Source organism: Pipistrellus hanaki (genome assembly GCF_964339955.1).
Source record: "Pipistrellus hanaki genome assembly, chromosome: 9".
Taxonomy (NCBI): domain Eukaryota; kingdom Metazoa; phylum Chordata; class Mammalia; order Chiroptera; family Vespertilionidae; genus Pipistrellus; species Pipistrellus hanaki.
This window is the reverse complement of record NC_140511.1, coordinates 51,841,321-51,854,813: the sequence shown is the minus strand read 5'-3', so window position 1 is coordinate 51,854,813 and position 13,493 is coordinate 51,841,321.

Below are 13,493 nucleotides of genomic sequence, written 5' to 3'. Positions count from 1 at the left end.
ATTTAAGATCTCAAGAAATTATTCCTCTCTATGTCCTAGAACAGCGGTCGCCAACTGGTGGTCCATGGGGTCCGAAAGGTTGGTGACCACTGTCCTAGAATATGGGTAGATGACGCTAAGAAGATTGCCTGCCTAACATATTTAGGCCATTTTTGTTGGGATCAAATTGGCTCACATTGCCATTTTCTTAAATTTATAAATAGAACAAAGAAGTTAACACAGTTGTCAGATATCTATACTACATTAAGCAGTTTACTTCATTAGCATTGTATTAGCTTTGTGCATCTAATGTAAACTGAATGGGATGGCAGTACTGTTTACAGAAGCAGTTTACACTGTGCTCTCTTAGGATATAATACACGTCTAAAGATTGTAGCCGCTCACATTAGAAGATGTTGTATAATTAGGACCATGGTGTCTGGTAAGAGAATAAACATAGTATCTGATGCCAAGTAAGGGCATCCTCCTATATAATAAAAGGCTAGTATGCAAATTGTCCCCATGGGTGGGAGTTAGATGTGTGCTGACCATCAGGGCGTGGCGTGGCGTAGAACATGGTAGGCATCAGCTACGAAGCGCTGGGAGTGGGCAGCATTGCAGACGCTGCCGTCGCAATGGGGCCTGCTGAGAGCAGGACTGCAGCAGGATGGTGGGGTGGTGAGTGGGCTGTGCCAGGCCAAGGTGAGTGCAAACAGAGGCCCCGATTGCCCCACAGATGGACCCTGATCACCTCCCAGGCCTAGGGACCCTACCTGTGCATGAATTTCATGCATTCGGCCTCTAGTCTTACCTAATAATAGCCAAACATGTAAATTGACTGTTACCTCTGTTACACCCACAGTCAATCAGAAGTGAATATGCAAATTAACCTGACAAAGGTGGTAGGTTAATTTGCATATGCAGGCATGGCCCAGGAGCAGCCAGAAGGGGCGGGACGCCTGCTATGAGAGGGAAGGGGTCGGCAAAGGGAGCTACAGGAGTGGTGCTCCAGCCGGGAGTGAGGACTGCAGGTTCCTCTAGCAGCTGGGAGTGATGCCAGGGGAAGGAAGCCCTATTACAGGAATTTTGTGCACTGGGCCTCTAGTAATATATAAATGTATTGAATGAATTTACCTGTAAGTCTTATGAGACATCAGTAGCCCTTATATTTTGCTGTCTTGACACTAGAGGGAGCTCTTTGCAGCTTTATTTTGGGATTAGAAGTGATGATGTTCAAAGTTGTCATTATAAGAAGAAAAAAGGTAAATTTATTAGCAAGATTGACAGTGATATTTTGCTAGCTACAAGAAACTTTGTGATTTATAAATAGCATAGGAGACAAGAGAACTCATTTCAGGATTTCTAAAAAGGCAAGAGAATCAAAATACAGGGTATTCACAAAAAATGAATACACAGCTGATAGCTCAATCGATGTTTCTTTTCAGGTTTAACCTATTGGAATTATTCAAAGTGTGTATATATATATTCTGGGGATACCTGTATTTTTAGAACCTCAATATCAGATGTAAAATATCTGTGCTATATTGGGGAAAGTAAATAGTTTTACTGGTGACCTTTCCTTCCACACTGATAAATATTCTTAGCTAATAATTTATAGCCTTCCCCTTAAATCAGTGGTTCTTAACCTTTTTAATGCCGTGACCCTTTAATACAGTTCCTCATGTTGAAAAGGCTCTACAGCAGCTGTTCTCAACCTGTGGGTCACATTCTGCAAGTTGAGAACTGCTAGAAGAGTCGCCTAAGACCATCGGAAAACACAGATACTTACATTATGATTCATAACAGTAGCAAAATTATAGTTATGAAGTAGCAACGAAAATAATTTTATGGTTGGGGGTCACCACAACATGAGCAACTGTGTTAAAGGGTCGCGGCATTAGAAAGGTTGAGAACCACTGCCTTAAATCAAGATTCAGTTTTAAAATTACAGGTTTTTTAAAAAATTAATTAAATGATGGTTTTTCTTAACAGTTCTAAATGCTCTTCTCAAAGTAGAATTGGATCTATCAGCTCCCTGCCTACTGCCCTCTCCCAAACTCAGTATATCATCAGTGTTACCTGTCTTGCTCCCTGAGCTCTACTCTTTACCCTTAAAATTTCAGAAGCTTAAAGAGTTAACTAGCTACAGTGCAGAAGTTCAGTTCAGAATCCAAAAAAGCATGGAGTCTCTGAAGCATAGTAACCTCCATCTTGTATAAAACTGCTGTTTGAATTACCTGCTATTGTTAGATAGTCCCTAGTCCTGTAAACTCTGTCATTGTTAACTCTGTCACTTTAAGACAGTCTCTTAATCTATAAAATGATTTTGTTTTTAGTTTAAATAATAGAAAAGAATAAACTTAACTGTCTGACCTTGCAAGCTAGCCATTCAATGTATTAGACTAAAATAGATTAATACTGATAATAATTCCCATATTCTTATGCCAAGTACTAACTAATTATGTGTTCAAGGTTACAGCTGTCTGTAACAGTAACTCACACAGAGCTCTTCGTAATATCTGCAGACAAAGAAGCTTGAAAAGTATTAATACAGGAAACTTCCTGTATGTGTTGCTTAGAGATTTGGGAGAGACACCTCCCTCTGGGCCAAGTGCAATAAATGACTCCTAATTAATTGGGTCATTAAGGCATCTTATATCTTGCTCATTGTTTTGTGATACTACATCTCTATCTGCCACTTACTTGTTGCATGGTCTTAGACGATGGTAAATAGCTAATTTATTTAATGCTTATATATGGCAGGCATAACACTAAGTGCTTTTTCCATGACATGTATAATCCTCCCAATTACTCTATGAGGCAAATATTATTATACCCCAAAATAGGTATTGATAAGCAAATAATGTTAAGTATATCCAGTGTGTAATATATAGAGAGGGTAAGTTACTTAGTATTAATTAAGGCTTAACAGGCATAAAGCCAGGATGCATAAAACTAAAGCCCTTGCATCTAATCACACATTGCTACCGCTTCCCTTTGTGCCTCGTTTCCACATTTATACGGTGCTTATAATGTTTGCTTCATAAAGATGATATGAGGGATGAAATAATATATTTATTACGACTATTTGATACGTAATAAATTTCACTCCAATTCTTCTCCCATTCACCTTCCTTCCTTACACAGAGAAAACAGAAACCTGTTCTCTTCATACCTCCCTAAGAATTTAGGTCCTGCCCTAGCCAGTTTGCTCAGTGGATAGAGCACCGGCCTGTGGGCTGAAAGGTCTGGGGTTCGATTCCCGTCAAGGACACATGCCTGGATTGTGGGCTCAATCCCCAGTGGGGGGCATGCAGGAGGCAGCTAATCAATGATTTTTTATTATTATTATTGATGTTTCTATCTCTCCTCCCTTCTTCTCTGAAATCAATAAAAAAATATATTTTTAAAAAGAATTTAGGTCCTAATTTTATTGTTACTTGAATGCTTTGTTTTTTAAAACCAGTAAATTAATTAAAAGAAACTTTATTTCTCTAGAACTCTTTGAGGTATGATTGCCCTTGACTTTGTAAAAGTGTTTATCGTGTCAATTTTTAAAGTAGCTCTTGACACTTTTGCTTTATCAGCTACTGTTAGCACAGCTACATGTAACTGCACAACCCATTTACCTCATGGCCTCCGATGAACATACTGGTTTTGTTTCCTTTCAAAATTACAACCAAATGACTGATTCTTTATCAATTGAGCACAGAAATAAGTGCAGCCAGATAAGAGTAACTAATATTTAGAGCTGCTCACTCTAATCAACTCACTTCTATTAATCAGATCATTTTCTATTTCTTTTCTCTAGCATAGTAGGGTCTTACATTTTTATAGCTACCTTTCAACAAACTTTATAATCAACTTGAATATCTCCACCTGGATATTCCCCACAGATACCTCAAAATCAGCATGAGTGCCCTGGCCAATGTGGCTCAGTTATGGAGTTGTTTCAAACACCAAAAGGTCTCAGGGCACATACTTAGGTTGTGGGTTTGATCCCCAGTTGGGATACATATGGGAGGCAACTGATTGATGTATCTCTCACATGTTTCTTTCCCTTTCTCCCTCTCTAAAATAAAAAATAAAATAAAAATATAGATAAAAAATTTTTAATCAGCATGAAATGCAACTTTATCATGCCCCTCAAACTTGTTCCTCTGCTGTATCCTCTGTGTGGTCACTTAGGCTAAAAATCCTGTAGTCGTCCTTGACTCTACCCTAACCTCTATATCTCATCAGACACTAAGTTCCATTTTCTTCCAAGTATTTTTCTCAACTTTTTTTTTTGCTACTCCTACAAAGATTGCCCTGGTTTGGATTCTTGTCATCTTTATTCTGGTCTACTGCAGTTGCTTAACCATAAATTTCACATGTAATTCTAAAATTAAAGCCTATGTTTCATCTTGACCACATGCAACAGCAGCTATACAAATCCTTGACCTGTTCAATCGCTTCCCTAGTGATATCATTTTGGGAGACATACCTGACAAAAGAAAAAAGTCCATATATTTTAATATTGAAAATGATATGACACCCCATAATGAATATCCAAATGGTACTAAATATATATACATTTATATACATATACATAAATATATATATATAGTGTATCAAAGTACCCAGTAAATACTAGATGCTCAATAAATATTTATTGAGTGACCAAATGAATAAAACATGTAGCTATAAAGATAATGGTGTGGATTAAATTACACTGTGGCCCTGTGCCCATGAAATAATGTTAAGTGGGGGAAAAGACACCATCCTATAAGAGTGTCTCTTATATTAAGATGAATCAGGATATGTTACAGATAGTCTCTCCAAGTGAATTAAAAAAATCAAAATCTACCAGTTATCTCACTAGAACATCTTGAAAATAAATGCTGTCTATCCTCATAGATCACTGGTGTGGCTAAGCTATTTCATTGGCCACAGTTCCTGATTTCAGCTCTAGTGATTTTTAGATCTGTGATATTGATCTCTTGGGCTTCTAAGTTGCTGAAACGCCAGCTTCTGGGCCCACCCAGATTGCTGGCTGGCATCCTCTCCTAAGTAAGCACTGCATTCTCTTATAACAGGGTGGGTCCCGAATCTACTGCCCAGGATTTCAGCCAGGACAGTGGGGAAATGACTATGTGGTTCAAGGCATCTGTCTGGGAAAATTACTGAATTCTACTAAGCTACCCAAACCATTTCTTAAATCCCAACTACATTAAAAAGTGAATTTAATGAATCATAATCAAAATGTTTCTCTTTCTATGAAGTTGTTTCACTTTTTTTTTTTTTTTTTTTTAAACAACCCTCTACTTTGTTACTCATGCTTTGAGTAAAGGTATGACTGTAAGGAGTGTGGGTTTCACACTATCTGCTGGTACACGGGGATTCCACAAACTAGACCGGTGTGTTCCCACAGCTAAAATCAAGTCTTGGTGGTCTTTTTCCCAGGTCCAATAAAAGTTGGTAGGTAGAATTTTGTCAATTGTATGTTTCTTCTCTGTAAATGTTTTTTGATACATTAGTACCTGCTACCAAATTTAAAAGGTTTTAAGGAAGCATTCTGGGAATATTTGGCCAGCTGAATATTCTTGGTCTAATAGCTGGTCTTTGTGGCCATGTGTATACCTGGTGGTTTTATATTATATACATACATTTTCTGCTAGTAAATTGTTTCTTGTTCATCAAATTGAATTAAATGTGTAATTATCATAGGTGGCAAAGGCCAACTTGATTTCTAGGTGCTCCACTCCTGGCCTAGGAGTGCAAAATATAAAATCCACATAGTCTTATGTAATTTGTACAGATTATACACTCATGGGCACTACTTGCTTTAATGAAAATAACCCTTGGTAATGAAAGTACAAATCTAAGTTCAGGTAATCCCTGGCTTATTTCTTCAATAGAATGACTCCTGGGAAAGCCTTGGGAGAGGGTGCCCTGGTTTGGGGCACTCAACCTATAATGAAGACTCCTCCCTTATTCCCTACCTAAGGCACAAGTTGGGACTTTCTAGAACCCTTTCTGCCTGATAATACCTGCTCTATGTCTGGTGCTGTGCTATGTCCTGAAGTTACTAAGGATAAAATCAGTTTGGTGGGTATTTTAAGAGCACATAAACACCGGATCAGAGTACTATTTAATAAGTCTTAGAAAAAGGTACCAGCTTCTGTGAGAGTACGGGAAAATGGTGACTATCGGAAGAAAGTCAGGCAAGGTTTCACAAAGAGGTGACGTTTGAACTAAGCCTTGAAAAGCAAGAGTATGCCCACTGGGTGTCAGATAAGGTATAGGGAGAAGGGATGGAGAAGCAATTGCAGACATAGAACAGTGCAGGTATAGTCATAAGTGTGTGGCACAAGAGAGGTGGGTTCTGCTCAGCGGAGGATGTGCTGAGAGCAAAGCAGATGGTGAGGCTAGAAACGATAGGCAGGGGCGGGATTATGAAAGAAAGGCTGGGGCATTTGAACTTAATCTTGTGGGAATGTAGAACTACTAAGGAATTTTAGCAGATAAGTGAAATAATGAAATTTACATTTAGAGAAACCTCTGGTTACATTTTGGAGACTAGATTGAAGGTGTGGGAAACTAGTTAGGAGCCTGTTGTCAAATTCAAGAATCGTTTTGAGCCTGGCCAGAGTGGCCCAGTTGGTTGAGTGTTGTCTTGTGCACCGAAAGTTTTCCAGTTCAATGTCTCTGTTTCTCTGTCTCTCCCTTCTTCTCTCTAAGCATGTCCTCTGTGAGGATTAATTAAAAAAAAAAAAAAAAGAATTGTTTTGCCAACATGAGAGTGGTCCACGGGGGTGGGGGTGCAGATACATGGTGGGAGCAGGAAATAGAGGACAGGGAGGAGCCTTAAAAACGTTACAGGTTGGGGGTGAACAATAAAGAATTCATTTATAAATATATTTTTATTAATTTCAGAGAGGAAGGGATGGGGGAGAGAGAGAGAGAAACATCAATGATGAGAATCATTAATCTGCTGCCTCCTGCATGCTTCCAACTGGGAACTGAGCCCAAAACCCAGGCATGTACCATTGACCAAAATAGAACCTGGGACCCTTCAGTCCGAAGGCCGACACTCTATTCACTGAGCCAAATCAGCAAGGGCAACAATCAAGGAAAAAAAAAAAAGTATAGATAGTGATATCAGTATCTGGCTCAAAATCCAGAGAATTCAATGCAGTGTTCCTCTTAGATTCATTAGAATATAGTAAATAACTTAAAGGACTTTCTGAAAAGTTCTTTTGCAGGATGATGGACTAATTAAACCAATATTTATTGAGTATTTACTGTGTGCCAGGAACTATGAAAGATCTGGAGATATAATCTGGAGATAAAAGAGAGTCCCTGGAGCCTTTCAAGTTTTATCTAGTGGGGGAGGCTAAAGTAGACTGGTAAATAAAATATGAATAATTACAATAAATAAGTAAATAAATAAAATGTTACAGGTTACCCTGTCGGTGTGATTCAGTGGTTGAACATTGACCTGTGAATTAAGAGGTTCAATTCCCGGTCAGAGCACAAGCCCAGGTTTCAGGCTCCATGCCTAGTAGGGGATGTGCAGGAGGCAGCTAATCATGTTTCTCTCTCATTGATGTTTCTATCTCTATCCCTCTCTTTTCCTGTCTCTCTAAAAATCAATTAAAATTTGGTTATAAAAGAGAAAAAAAGCTGCAGGTTTCTCAAAGGGCAAATGATGCTCAGATAAGCAGGGAGGGTTATCAAATCTGTCTTTCCTCATGTATGAAATGGGAACAGTTATCTTTCTCCCTCCTGTCTTAAGGGGTTACTGAATTGGCAATGAAATGTGAAGGTGTGTCATAGTGATCTTCACCCATAAAACAAATACCATGAGATTGAATGATATGAAATGGCCTCTTTTATAGCAAAAAAAAAAAAAAAATCAAGTATCAGCAATTTCAGTGATTCAACCACATAGTTTGTGGATTAGTTTTTCCCTGTTATTTCCTGTCTTCTTTTCAGCCATATAGTTGCCTTTCTTTCTTCCTTTTTTTTTTTTTTTTTTAAAGATGAGCAATACATTTCATCAAGGGGGTTTCCAGAAATGGTAGGAAGGCAAGTGTGTTAGAAAAGTGTACAGGCTTTGAAGTCAGATGAGCCTGGAATCAGCTTTACCTCTGTAATTTATTAACTATGATCTTCATTGAGCTACTCTTTTCAGCCTTATTTTCATCTGGAAAATGGAAATAATGCCTGGCTTGCAGTGTTATTAAATGAGTACATTCATGATTTGTTTGTGTGTGGCATGTAAAAGGTGCTGAATAAAAGTTAGTTTCAACTGTTTGTTATTCTACCCTTCTCTCTCTCTCTCTCTCTCTCTCTCTCTCTCTCTCTCTCTCTCTCACTTGTTCACAGTTTTGGTATAGAATTCTAATTATCTGCTTCCTGTGTCCCAGGAAAATAGAGTTAATAGCTACATACGAAGGATTTTGGTGTGTATCAAAAATGTTCAGTTGGCCAAAATATCTTAAACTAAGTGACCATTTATACTATCAAATATCGTTCCATGGAATTGCTTTAGTGCACTATTTGTGTCAAGTTTTTCTGGAAAGCCACAAGTCACATCACTTTTCACATAATTCAGGAAGTCCAAATTTAGCCCAGACTTCCAATAAATTCATGCATACAGATTGTGTCATATTTCCCTGGAAATAACATCACATTTGTGTGTGTGTGTGTGTGTGTGTGTGTGTGTGTGTGTGTGTGAATGTGTGTGTGTGAGAGAGAGATAACTATTCGCAAAGGAAAAATCTACTTGAAATTGTATGTATGTCCTTATATTCCTGACTGAATCCATCCCCAAAAGGTGAACTCACAATTGCCGACCCTCTATGCTGCTGGGTCCAAGTAGCACAACTGGGTTTCTGTCTGTTTCCCATTTTAACATTTTCTCTGATGATGAGTTCTGCTTTTGCATTAAATCAGTGGTTTTGTTTCTGAACCCCTAGTTTGTGCAAGCCCTATTCTTCTCACAGCATGTGTATGACAAATAGGACAGACAAAATATTTGCACTCATGAGCTTACATTTTTTGTGACAACAATCAAATAAGGTATTTTCAAAGTGGATGAACGCTATCCAGGAAATAAATAGGCTAATGGGCAGATGGAGGGTAACTTAGGAAGGGTTGTCAAGAAATGAGGTGAAAATGAATTTAGCATATTTGAAGAACAGAATGGGATTTTTCTCTCTCTTCTTTGTGTGTGACAAAAGGATGAAGTGGTAGAAGATGCAGTAAATAAGCAGGGGACAGATAAAAATTACTCTCTGAGCTCTGGCCTCCAGCATCTCTCAGGGGTTGGATCTGTATCTAGCCATTGCCTAGGACCTTCCTTTAAACCAGAAGTATTTCATCCAGAAGTATGCTCTGACTAACAGTCTAACTCCATCTCTATTGCCAGGAACCTGGCTACCTTGCCCTCCTCCCCTGCTGAATTTGCCCCTGACAGAAATCAACTCAGAGTCTTTGATTTTCTACTACCTAATGGCCTTTTTTAACTTAAAAATTAATTACTAAGTATTGCCTGCTTCTCAAGATAGAAAGTGAAGAAAGGCAGAAATAAAATTAAAAAGTTATTTACAATCTCACCACCAGAGATAAATATTTGTTATTTTGGGGATATATTACTTTAGACATGTAGTCATTTATATATATATTTTTTTTAATCTAAATGTCATAATGTGACTTTATTCAATGACATAAACTTCTATATCAACAACTCAATGTCTGCTTATATGTTATTTTAACTAATTTGTCATGCTGATGATATACCACAATTGCTTCAACCCATTCACTGTTTCGAGTACTAATAAAATAATAATTATATAGTCATAGCAGTTCATAGATGTTAAGAACACTGATAATTTTGCACATATTGTTTCTGAGGCAAAGACTGCTACTTGAGTTGCCTAACATCACACAGATAATAAGTAACCATCAATGGTAAAACAAGTCACATTTGCTAAGCATGTACTGTACGCTTGGCATGGTACTAGTCTCAGTAGCAAAAGAACTTCTGCTATTTCCTTTAAATCCACAGGTTAAAACTCTGTAGCCCTTCAGTGACTGGCAATGGGAGACAAGACTGTATATAGTGGTGCAGAAGTGAGGCTGCTATTAGGATAGGGAAATGTATGCTGGACAGCCAAACTTCAGCTGTCACTGTTTTCTTGCCTTAGACCACAATCCAGTCTCAGTTTTTGGTGCTTCTCCAAGATGGCTCCCCCACTGGAAGCCCCGAACCTCTAACTTCCAGGGACTTCATCTAAAAAATTGGTATACCATGTTTTTTTTGTTTGTTTGTTTTGTTGTTGTTGTTGTTTTGTTGTTGTTTTTTTTAATTTATTTATTACTGTCGCCTATTCAGTAAACTAGAGCCCAATCCTGGATGACCAAGTATCCTGGAATGAGGTGGGTCCCACCCAGTGCCCTTTGAAAAAGTGAGGACAGAATCATCAGCATTTGGAATCCTAAGGGAATGAGGAAAAAAGGAACTAGATATAATCTGTTTTTCCCCTCAAAGTTACTGAAGGAAATAGGGGCGAAAGGGGTACGGTGGGGAAGTCTCCAGCAGCCTCATTCAAGTGTGGCAACGTCACTCAAGTGTGGTTTCCTGGGAGAGCTGCTCACAGGGGCCTCCATTGCATTCTTAGCATTCCACATTGACAGGAACCTGTCACTACACTCCTGTTACCTGCAAAATTTACTTCTCCTTTGAGGCTTATGCCATCCAGCTCAGTCAATCAGACCTTCTGTCCTGGGACCATGACCCTTGAATAAGTGACACAGCAAAGGAAGGAACGATGGAGGTGAGGGGCTGTCTTTGAGGCTCATGCCATATTCCATGTTTTCTTTGTAGTGGTTGACTTCTGACCAACGCAGTCCCTCAAGTCTTCTCCACTTCAAGTCCTGACATCACCCAGTCTTTGCCTCAGAAACAATATGTACAAAATTATCAGTGCTCTTTTTATCTATTTATACAAAGCTAAACACCCTACCCTCCTTGTTTCACAATGTTGGTAACAATAACCATCCACCTCACAGCCATAGTCATACCCTGGACCTTCTCAAGACCTGGCACTCCACTTTAGAGAGCTTAAATTCTAGTGTATTAAATCTCCTAGCTTCCTAACTCTCACTCTTTGACTCCTATCAGACCTTCTCCTTGACATCCTGGCCTTTGGCCTCACTGTTTTCTCCAAAATCCATCACTCCCCTCAATATTTTGCTTCCTTTCCTATTCTCCCATGACCTTGTAGTACAGCATGAAAAACAGCATTATCCTATGTCTGCCACACCTATTCCTAAAAATCTAAACTCTGTATCAGTCCAATTATCTACCTTCTTCACTCCTATGCTTGGGCTCCTGAGCACAACCATGCAAATTGGCTCTAATGCAGCTGTGGTCATCTCTTCACAATAGGTATAAATTAATGAACTAATAAGCCAATTAGCCCATACATTTATTTGGCAAATATTTACTTACCATCCATTACATGCCAGGAAGTGTGCTACTTGATAAAGAGAAAACAGTACATGGTAGACAAAAACAGACATCAGATACATTCCCTGCCTTCATAGAATTATAGTCTAGCACAGGAGAGAGACCTTGTCCACTAATACAGAAATATATCAAGAAGAGTGCTGCAAAAAGAAAAACTCGAAGTATTATAAAAGTACACCAGAGGAAGACATGCCCTAGTTTGAAGGACCAGGGAAGGTCTTCCTGAGAAAGTGACATTTAATTTCTGGCCTAAAGGAAGGGCTCAAATAAGCTAAGTAGAAGTAGAAGTGGAAGGAAAGGTCTCTCCACGTAAAGGGAAGAGTGTGATGGCCCTGAGACAGGAAAGAGGAAGGAAATGAAAGTGAGCCTTGTGTATGGAGGGATTTGAAGGCAAGGCTGAAGAAGTCAAGGTGAACCAGATCTTTGGGTCATTTGAAGGATTTTGAATCCTTAGGGTTTTATGCAGAGAATGACATTGTCTGGTTTGCCTTGTCTTTTAAAAGAGGTTAACTCATTTGTAGTGTGTTGAATTGGAGGTAGGTAAATCAGATAGAAACTGTTGTAATTGTCTACTCCAAGGCTGGTCGTTTAGTGGAGAAAGATTTGAGAACCTTCTCCAAACGCCAAAAAGGCCCATTATCTACTTTTGATTCCTCCCACTGTCACCACCACTACCATCACTACTACCAATTTTGGCAATTGACTTGCTTCCTACTTCTTAGGAAACTGAAAATATCAGGTGTGAACTTCCTCAGTTTCCTGCTTCTATACCAACAGATTTAGCTGACTGCACGCCCTTCACCTTCTTCTTGCCAATCTCAGAGAAACAGGGTCAGGTCTCTTTTCTGAGGCCAATCACTCCCCCATCTACATTCTCCAGGACCAATATCTATGCTCTATTGCTTGTTTACTCCTTGTCCTGAAGCAAACTCAATTTTCTTTCAGTTAGAAAAGCAAAACCCACTAACCTCCTATCACCCTAGATATTACCTTATCTGTCACCATATCTCTTCTTCCCTTTAAAATAAACTAGAAGCCTGATGCATGAAGATTCATGCAAGATTGGGCCTTCCTTATCCTGGCTGCCACCACCACCTTCACTCTGGCTTGAGCTGCCTTTCTGCCTTCCCCCGCAGTCCAGAGGCCCAGAGTGCTGGGGTGGTGTAAAATGCCTGCATCGTCACCATGGCGACACAAGTGTCCCCCACCCTGCCCTGGTTGCTCAGTGCCTGAGTATGCAAATTAACCCTCCATCTTTGTTGGGTTAATTTTAATATTCACTCTTGATTGGCTGGTGGACATCATGGAGGTATGGTCGATTTGCATCTTCCTCTTTTATTAGTGTAGATTACAAATAGTCTATTCTCCCTATGTCAAAAATGGTGGTGCTCACCAATATTCCATGTACCCCCCACATTTTCCAGCTCCTTTGACTTGCTTCCTACTTAGGCAGGCCCAGGCAACTAGTATTTCACTTTGGACCAAAATATAGAGTAGCTGGCAAGTGAACTTCCAATGAGCTCTTTAATTACTGAGGAAACCGTAGAGGGAGTTTTGTCTCCTAAAAATCACAACTTCAAGATGATGCAGCTCCATTGCTCTGAGTTCTTAAGTGACTGTGTAGAGCATAGAATGTAGGAAAGAGAGAAATGTTTGCTGTAAGTCACTGAAATTTAGGGATGGTTTGTTCCTACAGCATAGCCTATCTAACTAAATGCATTTACTATCTCTACTTCCTCACCTCCAGAAGAATTATATTATTTCTGACATGGTTTTTAGCCCTTAGATTCCTCCCCTCCATTGACAATTTACTCAATCCAATGCCACCACAATTCTTTATTGCTAAATTATCTAATTTGATTTCTCTGTATCATGTGACTTAGTTGTCTATTCTCTTCTTGAAGCTTCTCTTCTGGCTGTTATGATACTAGCAGCTCTTGGCTTTCCTCCTACTATGTTTTGGAGGTAATAGGACTTTTTTCTCGTTCCATCA